Consider the following 13,339-nt stretch of genomic DNA (forward strand, 5'->3'; position numbering starts at 1 on the left):
GTTGGTGTATTTGGGCTTTGTTTTTTCTGTTGAAGGGTTAAATATGGATCCAAAGAAGATCAAGGCTATCATGGAGTGGCCTTCACCAAAAAGTGTCTTGGAGGTAATAAATTTTTCATGGTCTTTCTAGTTTTTACAGGACATTCATAAGGAATTTTAGTAAGATTAATGATTCAATTATTGACACAATAAAGAAGGACAAACAACCATTTAAATGGAATGCTGAAGTAGAAAATAACTTCCAGCTGTTGAAGAGAAAGATTACTGAGAAACCTATTTTGATTTTGCCTGATTTTAATAAACCTTTTCAAGTGAAGTGTGATGCCAGTGGAAAAGCAATTGGAGCTGTTTTGAGTAAGGAGGACAGGCCTGTAGCTTATTTCAGTGAGAAACTGAAAGAATCAAAGAAGAAATATTCTTCTTATGATAAAAAGTTTTATGCACTGGTGCAGTATTTGAAGAAGTGGAGACATTACTTGATGTCCAAGGAGTTTATACTGTATTCAGATAACCATGCATTACAGTACATTATGCAACAACCAAAGCTTAACCAGTAGCATGCTAAATGGGTAGAATACCTGCAAAGTTTTAATTTTGTATTAAAACATATAACTGGTCAATCAAACAAAGTAGCAGATGCCTTAAGTAGAAAAAGCATTTTAGTTCAAGAAAGTCAAATTCAAGTGTTGGGTTTTGATTTCCTTAAAGAGTTATATGAGAAAGATCTAAATTTTAAAGAGGCATTTGAAGCTTGTAAAAATCTTGTTTTGTTAGACAAAAGTAAGTGGCTTGATTTTTTCTTGCAAGATGGGTTGTTGTTTAAAAGAAATCAGTTGTGCATACCAAATTGTTCTATGAGGGAAAATTTAATCAAGGAGAAACATAGTGGTGGACTTGCAGGACATTTTGGTGCAGACAAGACTTATGAGCAGTTTAACAGGTTTTATTTCTGGCCGAAGATGAGGATTGAAGTGGAGAAGTATGTGAAAAATTGTAAAGTCTGCTAATATGCAAAAGGAAGAAGCCAAAACACAGGGTTGTATGTTCCATTACCTATTCCAGATAGATCTTGGGATATGGTAAGCATGGATTTTGTTTTGGGCTTACCAAAGACTCAAAGAGGAAATGATTCAATTTATGTTGTGGTTGACAGATTTTCAAAAATGGCACATTTTATTCCATGTTATAAAACCAGTGATGCTACTCACATTGCTAATCTATTTTTTAAATAGATTATAAGATTGCATGGGTTACCTAAGAGTATTGTTTCAGACAGAAACTCCAAATTTGTTGGACATATTTGGAGGAGATTGTGAAAGAAGCTTGGATCTAAACTGAGTTTCAATTCTGCTTATCATCCTCAGACGGATGGACAGACTGAAGTTGTAAACAGAAGCTTGGGTAATCTTCTGAGAAGTCTTACAGGTGAACATCCAAAACAATTGGATCAATTATTTGCACAAGCCGAATATGCATATAATAACTCTCCTAACACGAGTATAGGGCAGAGTCCATTCCATATAGTTTATGGAATGCACCCAAGGGGAGTGTCTGAATTAATAAATCTGGAAAAGGTTGAGATGAGAAGTGCTGAAGGGGAAGATTTTTCTTCAGAGATGCAGACAATACATGAGCAGGTAAAACAACAGTTACAGGACAACAACATAAAGTACAAGAGTAGAGTAGACTTGAGGAGAGGAGAAGTTAACTTTGAAGTTGGAGATTTGGTTTTAGCCCACCCGAGGAAGGAAATATTTCCAAAAAGAGAGTATAAAAAATTAAAGTTCAAGAAAATTGGACCATGCAGAGTATTGATGAAATTTTCTGCAAATGCATATGAAATTGAATTACCCCCTGATATTGGAATATATCCAATTTTCAATTTTGCTGATTTGTACAGGTATGAAGGTGAAAATGTAGATGACACAATAGAAGACCAAGAGAAACAAGAAATTGATTGGGTAAAACAGTTACCTACAACAAAGGAATTGCAGCCAGAGAGTATTCTGGACAACAAATTGTTGAAGAAGACAAGGGGAGAGGAGTATTTTCAGTATTTGGTCAAGTGGAAAGATCAACCAATTACTGATGCTACTTGGGTGACAGATGCCATGCTACAAATATTGGGCATTTCTGTAGAAGAGCTCATGGACAGGAGCCCATGAAGAATTTTTTCCTCAGGAGTCCGATGCAGGAGCATGAGGTTTAAATGCAAAAGGCTTCGAACTTATTCCAAAAATACAAAAAAAGTTTACAAGCAAAGGAGTGGGGTCCTTTAGATGTCAATTTACAAAGCTTTCTAGTCAGGATTTGAACTAGAATCTAGGATTTGGGTTATCATGTAATAAATTCAAGTAGTTAGATGTAGTGGAGATTCTCGAGGAGAATATTATGCAGATTAGATAGGATTAGTTAATTCGATCCTTTGATTTAGGATTTCGTTGTTAAATGAACCAATACTTATGTAAGTTATGGATCATTGTAAGGGGATTTTGACTGGTTCGACTTGTTTCGCCATATAAGATTTAGTTGCAGAAATTATATCTCTGTGTATTTCCGTGTATATTTGGTCAATCCCGGAGGTGTTGCATCCCTCCGTAATATCACTGCGTATTATTGAAATTCTAGTTTAGCCCTGAAAACTTAGAGTTCTATGTGATCACATTTAATCACCTTTCGTTGTTTATTAGCAACTGCAGGGTTTGAATGTGTACGGATTCCTTGGTCGGGTTGAAACGCCGCAATCATTCCTGACCATTGAATTCATTTTCAATTCCTTACATCACAGTCAACAACGGGGGTTGGCCCTGGTTTTAACTCGTGTGTTAATAGAAGTCATGTGAGCTGTAGGATCTAATGGCCACTATTATCTGATGGATATGAGGCTTAAAAATGAACGAACGTTAATCTAAGTGCCAGACCCAAACTTTAATAAATTGAGGACTTATAAACCTCATCGGCTTCGTGAGGGTGGATAATCATCGCGCAGATTCCCGTGCGATATCACAGTGATCGTTGTATCACTGAAGACTGCTGACAGTTAGATCAATCTTGCATCGCATCGGTCATTAGTAAATGAACGTTTCCCTGAGGAACTTGCATTTGCGATTTACGATGTTTTTAAGGACTTGTAAGGCACTTTTTGTTGGGGGAAATTAAGCAGTTCTGCTAATTTAGCATAATAGATAACTTTGGAGGTAGATGAATGATACTCCGCAGGAAACCAAAGAAGAGATTCAGCCTGAACTAGTAGAAATTGTTTCCGGTTTTGAACGATTGTCACTAACACCTGCACCCAGGACACCATTTCTATAAGAAATACTCACTAATGGCGAAAGGGTAGTAAAGGAAACTCATGATGAGAAAAAAATAAATGTTAATCATGATTTAATAGACTCTAACGTTGGATCGAAGAACCACCATGTTCCAAAGATCGATATGAGAAAGTTTGATGGCAAGGATGCCAGAACATGGACACTACAGGTGGAGCAATTGTTCAATCTCCATAATGTGAAAAACACACAAAAGGTATGCATTGCAACTTTATATTTGGAACCAAATCAGTTTGTATGGTATTGATGGCTTTGCTCTCGTAAACAAATTGTCACTTGAGCTATTTTTACGGATGAAATGATAGCACATTATGAGGATACAAAAAGAAGCACTTTTTTTAGCCAATTGATAAATCTCAAACAAAAGGGTTCAATGATGGAGCACATTGAGGACTTCCAAAAATTGAATATAAGGGTAAAAGATATTCGAGAAGAGCATACGATTGATCTGTTCATAGGGACTTTAAAAGATAACATCCAACATGAGGTTCTCCTTTGGGAACCAGATTCATTGGAGAAGGCATTCGGGTTGGCAAGAAAAATGGAAAGCAAAATTATGGCAACAAGGAAGCCTACCACTCATAATCATAAGGATGGAAGTGTTGCTACCCCCAGCCATTAACAACCTACAAGGTTGACACCACAACAATTGGAAGAAAAAATAGCAAAAGGGCTTTGTTACAGTTGTGATAGCAAACACACTAAAGGTCATAAGTGTGCAGAGAAGAAATTATTTTGCATAGATTGTGAAGAGGAGGAAGAAAAGGAAAAAGACATGTCAAAACAAGAGGATATACACCAATAAAAATCCCTAGAAAAGAAGAAATGAATTCGACCATATCTTGTAATGCATTGGTGGGAATTACCACTCCTCAAACTATCAATATAGAAGGGCATATCAAGAAGAAAGAGGTAATAGTGTTGATTGATTCAGGAAGTACCCATAATTTTACTTATTGTAAGATAGCCAAGGAATTGAATTGCTTCCTATATCTAGCACCAGAGTGTCAAGTGATGGTTGCAAGTGGAGGAACCATAAATTGCTCAAGAAAGTGCCATAATATTAAGCTATCCATGGGAGAATATGTATTTAATAGCCCAATGCTTTCCATTCCAATGGGTGGTGTTGTTGTTCGACTAGGATTCTAATGGCTACAATCCTTGGGTACAATAGCTTTTAATTTTCAAGAACTTTTAATGAAATTATCTTCAAAAGGAAAGGAAGTTGAATTAAGGGGTATCGCAGGGAAACCGGGAAAGATAATCAGCTCTAACAGAATGAAAAAGATTCTAAAGAAAGAACAATGAGGCATAATTGTACAATTATGTTCACTAGAGGTTGCCACATCAAAATCATCCATTTCTCCAGATCTCCAAAAAGTCTTGGACAATCATTCCAAGGTATTTGAGACTCCCAAAGGCCTCCCACCTATTCGTGATCATGATCATGCTATTAATTTGATTCCAGGAAGTGTTCCTCCAAACATCAGGCCTTACAGATGTCCCTATGTCCAAAAGAGTGAAATTGAACGTATGGTTGACGAAATGCTAGAGGTTGGTATAATTCAACCTAGTCAAAGTTCGTTCTCTACTCCAGTAGTATTGGTTCACAAGAAGGATGGATCATGGTGCATGTGTCCAGATTATAGGGACCTCAAAAAGCTCACTATTAAAGATACATTTCCCATTCCCGTCGTTGATGAATTATTGGATGAATTGCATGGATCAAATTACTTCACCAAGTTGGATCTTTGTTCATGATATCATCAAATCATAATGAAGATTGAAGACATTCCAAAAACAACATTTAGAACTCATGAGGGTCATTATGAATTTTTGGTCATGCCTTTTGGCCTTACTAATGCACCTTCTACATTTCAAGGTTTGATGAATTGCATTTTGAGACCCTACCTTAGAAAATTTGTGTTAGTATTTTTTGATGATATACTAATCTACAACAAGTCTTAGAAGGATCATGTCCAACATGTTGACATGGTGCTCAAACTATTGGAGGAGAAACAATTATGTGCAAAAATCTCCAAATGTTTCTTTGGAGTACAAGAGGTGGAATATCTAGGTCATATTGTATCTCATGAAGGTGTTAGGGTAGACCCTAGAAAAATTAAAACCATTAAGGAATGGAAAATCCCCACATCGATAAAGCATCTACGAGGATTTCTTGGGTTGACAGGGTATCATCGAAAGTTTGTTAAGAATTATGGGAGAATAGCAGCACCTCTAACAACATTATTGAAGAAATATGCATTTTCATGGACTCCATAAGAAACGAAGGTATTTGAACATCTTAAAGAGGCAATGTGCCAAGCACCAGTGTTAACTACATCGGACTTCACAAAAACCTTTATTGTGGAATGTGATGCCTCAGGAAATGGAATTTGTGCTATTTTAATGCAAGAAGAAAGACCCATTGCTTTCGAAAGATGTCCAATCAAAGGAAAGTGTTTACACAAAGCTATTTATGAGAAGGAAATGTTGGCAATAATACATGCACTTAAGAAATGGCGACCCTACCTAATGGGAAGACACTTCAAGGTAAAAACAGATCATAATAGTCTTAAATACTTTTTAGAATAAAGATTATCTTGAGAATAGAAACAAAAATGGGTCACAAAGATGTTGGCTTATGACTTTGAAATCATCTACAAAAAATGGAAGCAAAATGTTGTGGCAAATGCACTCTCAAGAAAGGATGAGGATGTAGAAGCATTTCTTTGCGCCAATTCTATTATCCAACCAGATTGGATAAATGATGCAAGGGATGAATGGAAGAATGATGAGGAAGTGTGGGAACTCATTCAAAAGATACAACAAGATCCGAGTACATCTGATACATTTAGCTAGAAAAATGATTCGTTATGGTACAAGGATCGGTTATACCTATCTAAGAATTCATAGCTCAAACAAAAGATTCTTAGGGAATTGCACACCTCTCCCTTAGGAGGGCACTCAGGATTTCTAAAAGCCTACCACACGGTTAAGAAGGATTTTTTTGGGATGGCCTTAAATCAGATATTCAAAAATTTGTGGCGAAATGTTTGGTCTGCCAACAAAATAAAGTTGAAACAATTAAGACCCTAGGACTATTACAACCTTTATCCATTCCAAGCCAACGTTGGGAGGAGGTTTCAATGGATTGTATCACAGGTTTACCCAAGTCTGAAGGAAAGAGTGTTATCATGGTGGTAGTTCACAGATCCAACCATGTCACTATCTCCCTCCCTCTCTAATTTTCTCTCTCCTGCTCTCACTCCTCTCATTCTTTCTCTCTTCATTCCTCTCCCCTCTCGTTTAGTTTAAGTCCTTTAATGCAAGCAATCAAATAGGATTAGAAATCACCATCTACACTGAAATCAATAAATCTAGTGCAAGAAATATTATTCCCTCTCCCCCCCCATCTATATCTATATCTCCCTCTATCTCTAATTCTTTGTCTCTCTATCTCACCTCCACCCAAACACACATGTTCTCTCGCTCCATATCTATCTGTCTCTCTCTTCTTCCCTCTCTTTACCTTCCATCTATATCTCTATATCCATTTGTCTCTCTTTTTTATCTATACGTCACCCCAAAAAGATACACACTCTTTCTCCTTATCTATCTATCTCTCCCTCACTCTCCATCTCCCTATCTTTTCCCCTTCTCGCCCTCTCTCCCCCCTTCTATCTATCTTACCTCCCTCTCTTGACATCTCCCTTATCACTCCCTCTCTCTCTCTCCACCTTTCTCTCTTTGTGTCTTTATTCTTACCTCCCTCTCTCTCTTCCTCCCTCTTTCCTTCTCTCCCTCACATCCTCACTCTCTTCCTTACTCTATCTCCCTTTCTCTCCAATCTCTCTCTCTCTCTCTCTCTCTCTCTCTCTCTCTCTCTCTCTCTCTCTCTCTCTTTTCGCCCTCGAATTCTATCATTATATCCCTCCCTCCCTCCTTCTCTGTCATTCTTTTCCCCATTCTCTCCATTTATACTTATTTGTATCTCTATCTAAACCAAAAACATACACACCCTCTCTCTACTTTCTCTCTCTATGTATTTCTTCTTCCCTCCCTCTCTCCCCTTCAAACTCAATCTCTCTATCCATCCCTCTCTACTTCTTCCTCTCCCTTCCTCTCAAGTCCTCTCTCTCTTCCTTTCTCTCTATCCCTTTCTGTCCTACCTCTCTCTCTCTCCCTTTCTCTCACTCCCTCTATCTCTCTACCTCTATTGCTCTATGTATTTGTTCTTCCGTCCCATATATATCTAGAGTTAATGTATATATAATGATATATTAATATATATTGTAATATAATAAATTTTAAATTATATTAGACTATAGAAGCCATGGTATTGGACTAATTGGTCCATTGTATTATATTGATGCATTATATAATAATGATTTATAATCATATTCCGATCTACCAGCTCTCATGGATGGCAGCCCCAAAAACCTCCTGCACAAAGATGGTGGAAAATTTTAAAAAATTATTATGGGGAGGAGCCCAACAAGTAAAGAAGTGGGATTTGGTATCATGGCCCAACCTAAATAAGACCAAGATGGAAGGAGGTCTAGGTCTCTAGGACCCTTATACTCTGAATCAAGTAATGGGAGCCAAACTATGGTGGTGTTGGATATAAGGCAGACCTGACCTCTGGAAACAAATCTGGACACGAAAATACAACATGCCAACTCGAACAGAAGATATCATCAGATATCGTGACCCATCTAAAGGCTTAGAAATTTGGAATATGGAAGTCCAAAACAAATATCTCATACAACAACATGTCTTCTAGGAGATCAAAAATGGGAAAACGGTAAGACTCATGGAAGAAGCGAGACAAATTTCTTGGGAGATAGGACTTAAGTGATCTCTTTCTATACAGAATTTGAAGGAACTTCCATACGGTATATCAGTATTGGGAAGAATAATCGTCTAGTGAAGAATGGAGGAAATGGAAGGAATGAATGGATTAGCCCCAGTTCCTTGCCTCAGAACAATGGAACGAGCTGGATTGGGAACTAAAATCTAGGAAGCTCTCTATCCTAAATGGACTAGACATCCTAATATCAAGATATACTATGAAAGGCACATGTAGTATTAATAAATATGATTTATGGTAAACATATTTATTTTTACTTATCAATAAATTAAAATATAAATATTGTTCAATAATATTATAATTTTTTTATAAAATTTAAGATTAGTTTATTATTCAAAATAAATATATTTCATGGTGCATATTTCCACTTTCAATGAGCAGTTTGACATACTTGTTTTTTAAAATTGTCACTCAACTAATCAGTAATTGAATAGAATTGTAACTTTCACATATAAACATCATTTAAACTATTTTAACATCAACAATTTCTAAAAGTAGAGACAATCATTCCAATACTCAAGAGACCAATGCCCAAAATGAACTTCATGGATAAACAAACTAAATACAGAAAATAAAATAACTTCATAGAGGTATAATGAATATCTTAAAGGCTTCTTCACCTGTTTCATGTTCTCCCACCAATGCCTGAAAAAAATTAATAGAATGTGAAAAGAAATAAGTAGATTTACTTATATAATTGTATTGTCATATATCATTAAATTTATAAATTTAAATGTATTATCTATTTTATTTAATTGATTTAAAAAAATAATTAAATTTAAGAAATGCTAAAATAAATTTAAAACAATAAAGATAAATTAATTAAAATAGATAATAAGGTGATTGTTTTATTGTATTTCTTAAAACAATGAAAAGTTTTTATCGTAATTTACTTATCAAATCAATAGCTAGGAAAATTATTATCGGCTACTATCAGTAAATTCATATCAAGGAATCACCATTATTCAAGTAAAACAATGCCACTTAGAATAACTTATTAGTACTCCATAAAGGGGTAGGATTTGTATCTCTATCTAAACCAAAAACATACACACCCTCTCTCTACTTTCTCTCTCTATGTATTTCTTCTTGCCTCCCTGTCTCCCCTTCAAACTCAATCCCTATATCCCTCCCTCTCTGCTTCTTCCTCTCCCTTCCTCTCAAGTCCTCTCTCTCTTCCTTTCTCTCTATCCCTTTCTGTCCTACCTCCCTCTCTCTCCCTTTCTCTCACTCCCTCTATCTCTCTACCTCTATTGCTCTATGTATTTGTTCTTCCCTCCCATATATATCTAGAGTTAATATTTATAATGATATATTAATATATATTGTAATATAATGTATTTTAAATTATATTAGACTATAGAAGCCATGGTATTGTACTGATTGGTCCATTTTATTATATTGATGCATTATATAATAATGATTTCTAATCATATTCCGATCTACCAGCTCTCACGGATGGCAGTCGCAAAAACCTCCTGCACAAAGATGGAGGAAAGTTTTAAAAAATTATTATGGGGAGGAGCCCAATAAGTAAAAAAGTGGGATTTGGTATCATGGCCCAACCTAACTAAGACCAAGATGGAAGGAGGCCTGGGTCTCCGGGACCCTTATACTCTAAATGAAGTAATGTGAGCCAAACTATGGTGGTGTTGGATATAAGGCAGACCCAACCTCTGGAAACAAATCTAGACACGAAAATACAACATGCCAACTCGAACAGAAGATATCATCAGATATCGTGACCCATCTAAAGTCTTAGAAATTTGTAATATGGAAGTCCAAAACAAATATCTCATACAACAACATGTCTTCTAGGAGATCAAAAATGGGAAAACGGTAAGACTCATGGAAGAAGCGAGATCAATTTCTTGGGAGATAGGACTTAAGTGATCTCTTTCTATACAGAATTGGAAGGAACTTCCATACTGTATATCAGTATTGCGAAGAATAATCGTCTAGTGAAGAATGGAGGAAATGGAAGGAATGAATGGATTGGCCCCAGGCGCTTGCCTCAGAACAATGGAATGAGCTGGATTGGGAACTAGAATCTAGGAAGCTCTCTATCCTAAATGGACTAGACATCCTAATATCAAGATATCCTATGAAAGGCACGTGTAGTATTAATAAATAGGCTTTATGGTAAACACATTCATTTTTACTTATGAATAAATTAAAATATAAATATTGTTCAATAATATTATAATTTTTTATAAAATTTAAGATTAGTTTATTATTCAAAATAAGTAGATTTCATGGTGCATATTTCCACTTTCAATGAGTAGTTTGACATACTTGTTTTTTAAAATTGTCACTCAACTAATTAGTAATTGAATAGCATTGTAATTTTTCACATATAAACATCATTTAAACTACTTTAACATCGACAATTTCTAAAAGTAGAGACAATCATTCCAATACTCAAGAGACCAATGCCCAAAATGAACTTCATGGATAAACAAACTAAATACAGAAAAGAAAATAACTTCATAGAGGTATGATGAATATCCTAAATGCTTCTTTACGTGTTTCATGTTCTCCCACCCGTGCCTGAAAACCATTAATAGAATGTGAAAAGAAATAAGTAGATTTAATTATAAAATTTTATTGTCATATATCATTAATTTTATAAATTTAAATGTATTATCTATTTTATTTAATTGATTTAAAAAAAATAATTAAATTTAAAAAATGCTAAAATAATTTTAAAACAATAAAGATAGATTAATTAAAATAGATAATAAAATGATTGTTTTATTGTATTTCTTGAAACAATGAAAATTTTTAATCATAATTTACTTACCAAATCAATAGCCTTTGGACGCTCGGAGATAAGAGATAAAAAGTTACGAGGTTCTAAAGCCCTGAAGTTTTGAAATTCGTCCTACTTCCCTAGTTCCATGCTATCTCGAGTTTCTTTTAAATGAACCTCCGACATTTCAGCGTTCTGAAGTCTCGGGCCCTCCGAGGTCACAAAACAAAATTCTGACTCTGCGACATTCTGAAGTTCCGAAATTTGGGGTTCCCAAAATTAATAGATCTACTTACAATATAACATTTATGTAAATTAATGAGTTTTTATTAAATTTTTCAATTTTATTATTAGAATTAAATGTGTAATTTTAATCATTTAGAAAATATGTATCAATAATAAATGGTTACAAAATATAAAAACCATAACATATAATATTTAAAATACTTTTATTTAGTGTATCTATTTAAAAATAAAGCGTATCAATGGAAAGTGATTCCAAAATATAAATACGATAGAACATTATATTTAGAATATTTTTATAAGGCTTAGAAAATATATCTAATAAAAATACCTTATTTTTATTAATATTTTGAGTATATAAGACATATTTATAATCATAATATTAATAAATAGACTTTCTCATCAACATATTCATTTTTACTTATCAATAAATTAAAATATAAATATTGGTCAATAATATTATAATCTTTTATGAAATTTAAGATCCGTTTATCATTCAAAATGAATATATTTCGGGGTGCATATCTCCACTTTCAAGCAATAACACCCATGTTTTATAGAAATGTCACTCAATTAATCAATAACTGAATCTCATTGTAATTTTTCACATATAAAAAGTCATTTAAACTATTTTAACATCAATAATTTCTAAAAGTAGCGACAATCATTCCCATACTCAACAAACCAATGCGCATGGATAAACAAACTAAATAGAGAAAGGAACTTCATAGGGATATAATGAATATGGTAAAGGTTTTTTCACTTGTTTCATCTTCTCCCTCCCATGCTTGAAAACCATTAACAGAATGTTAAAAGAAATAAGTAGATTTACTTACATAATTTTATTCTCATATATCATTAATTTTATAAATGTAAATGTATTATTGATTTTATATAATTTATTCTAAAAAAATAATTAGATTTAAGAAATGCTAAAATAATTTAAAAGTAATAAAAATAGATAGTAAGATAATGGTTTTGTTGTATTTCTGAAGAAAAAAATAAATATCATAATTTACTTGTCAAATCAATAGTGAGGACAATTATTATTAGCTACTATAAGTGAATTTATATCAAGTCATCACCATTATTGAAGTAAAACAATGCCAAGAAAGAAAATTGTTAGATATTATAAATAATATATCTAATTAAATGGGCTTTACACCTCTTTTTCTTTGTGGAACACTCTTCTTTTTGCTAGCTGTCCTAAAACATGTATGATACCATCTCCATGCTAAATGTCAATATTAAACACCCTTAAAACATGTATGATACCATCTCCATGCTAAATGTCAATCTTAAACACCCTTAAAACATGTATGATACCATCTCCATGTTAAATGTCAATATTAAACACCCTTAAAACTTGATAAATATCACGAAAATACACCACAACATATAAGAGAGAAAAGAAGTACAGTCTTGGGTTTGCTATAGTTGCAAATTTTAGGTAATTTTTTTGGTTTTTAGTTAATAAAATTCAAAGTTGGAATATATTTACTCATTTTGCACTGTGACTAAATAGTCGATAGGTTAGATGAGGAGATCTTAAGCGATCTTCGAAATTTGACGAGAGAGAGGAGGGAGGACGTCATAGTGGAAAACCGCCTCAACCACATGGCTAGCAAACGCGCATTCAAAGCCTAAGTATGAATAATTTGTCTCAAAGACTAAGATGGTTTGGTATGTGACTGTGTTCACACTCACTATATTTTCTTCCTTTTCCTCATTGCCGGCTTCACAGTTGCGTGAGTCACTCATATATATTGGCGGCTTCACAGTTGCGTGAGTCACTCGATTTCGACCGACTTGACGGATAATCTGAATATTCATCGTCCACACGTGTTTCTGATTTACAGTCTCCTCTCCTGGAGTATGTATGTATGAATATTCAAAACCCAAGATATTCAAACAAAGCAAGCATAAGATTATAATATTAATAAATCGGCGGCTTCGCAGTTGCGGCTGGCGGCTTCACAGTTGCGTCACTCAATTTCGACCGACTTGATGGATAATCTGAATATTCAAAACCCATTCATCATCCACACGTTTCTGATTTACAGTCTCCTCTCGTCTCGTCTCGTCTCGTCTCCTCTCCTCTCCTCTCCTCTCCTCTCCTCTCCTTTCCTGGAGTATGTA

This window comes from Pinus tabuliformis, chromosome 9 (assembly GCF_031772625.1).
Source record: "Pinus tabuliformis cultivar Carrire ecotype Pingquan chromosome 9, CPIR1, whole genome shotgun sequence".
In the NCBI taxonomy this organism is placed as follows: Eukaryota; Viridiplantae; Streptophyta; class Pinopsida; order Pinales; family Pinaceae; genus Pinus; species Pinus tabuliformis.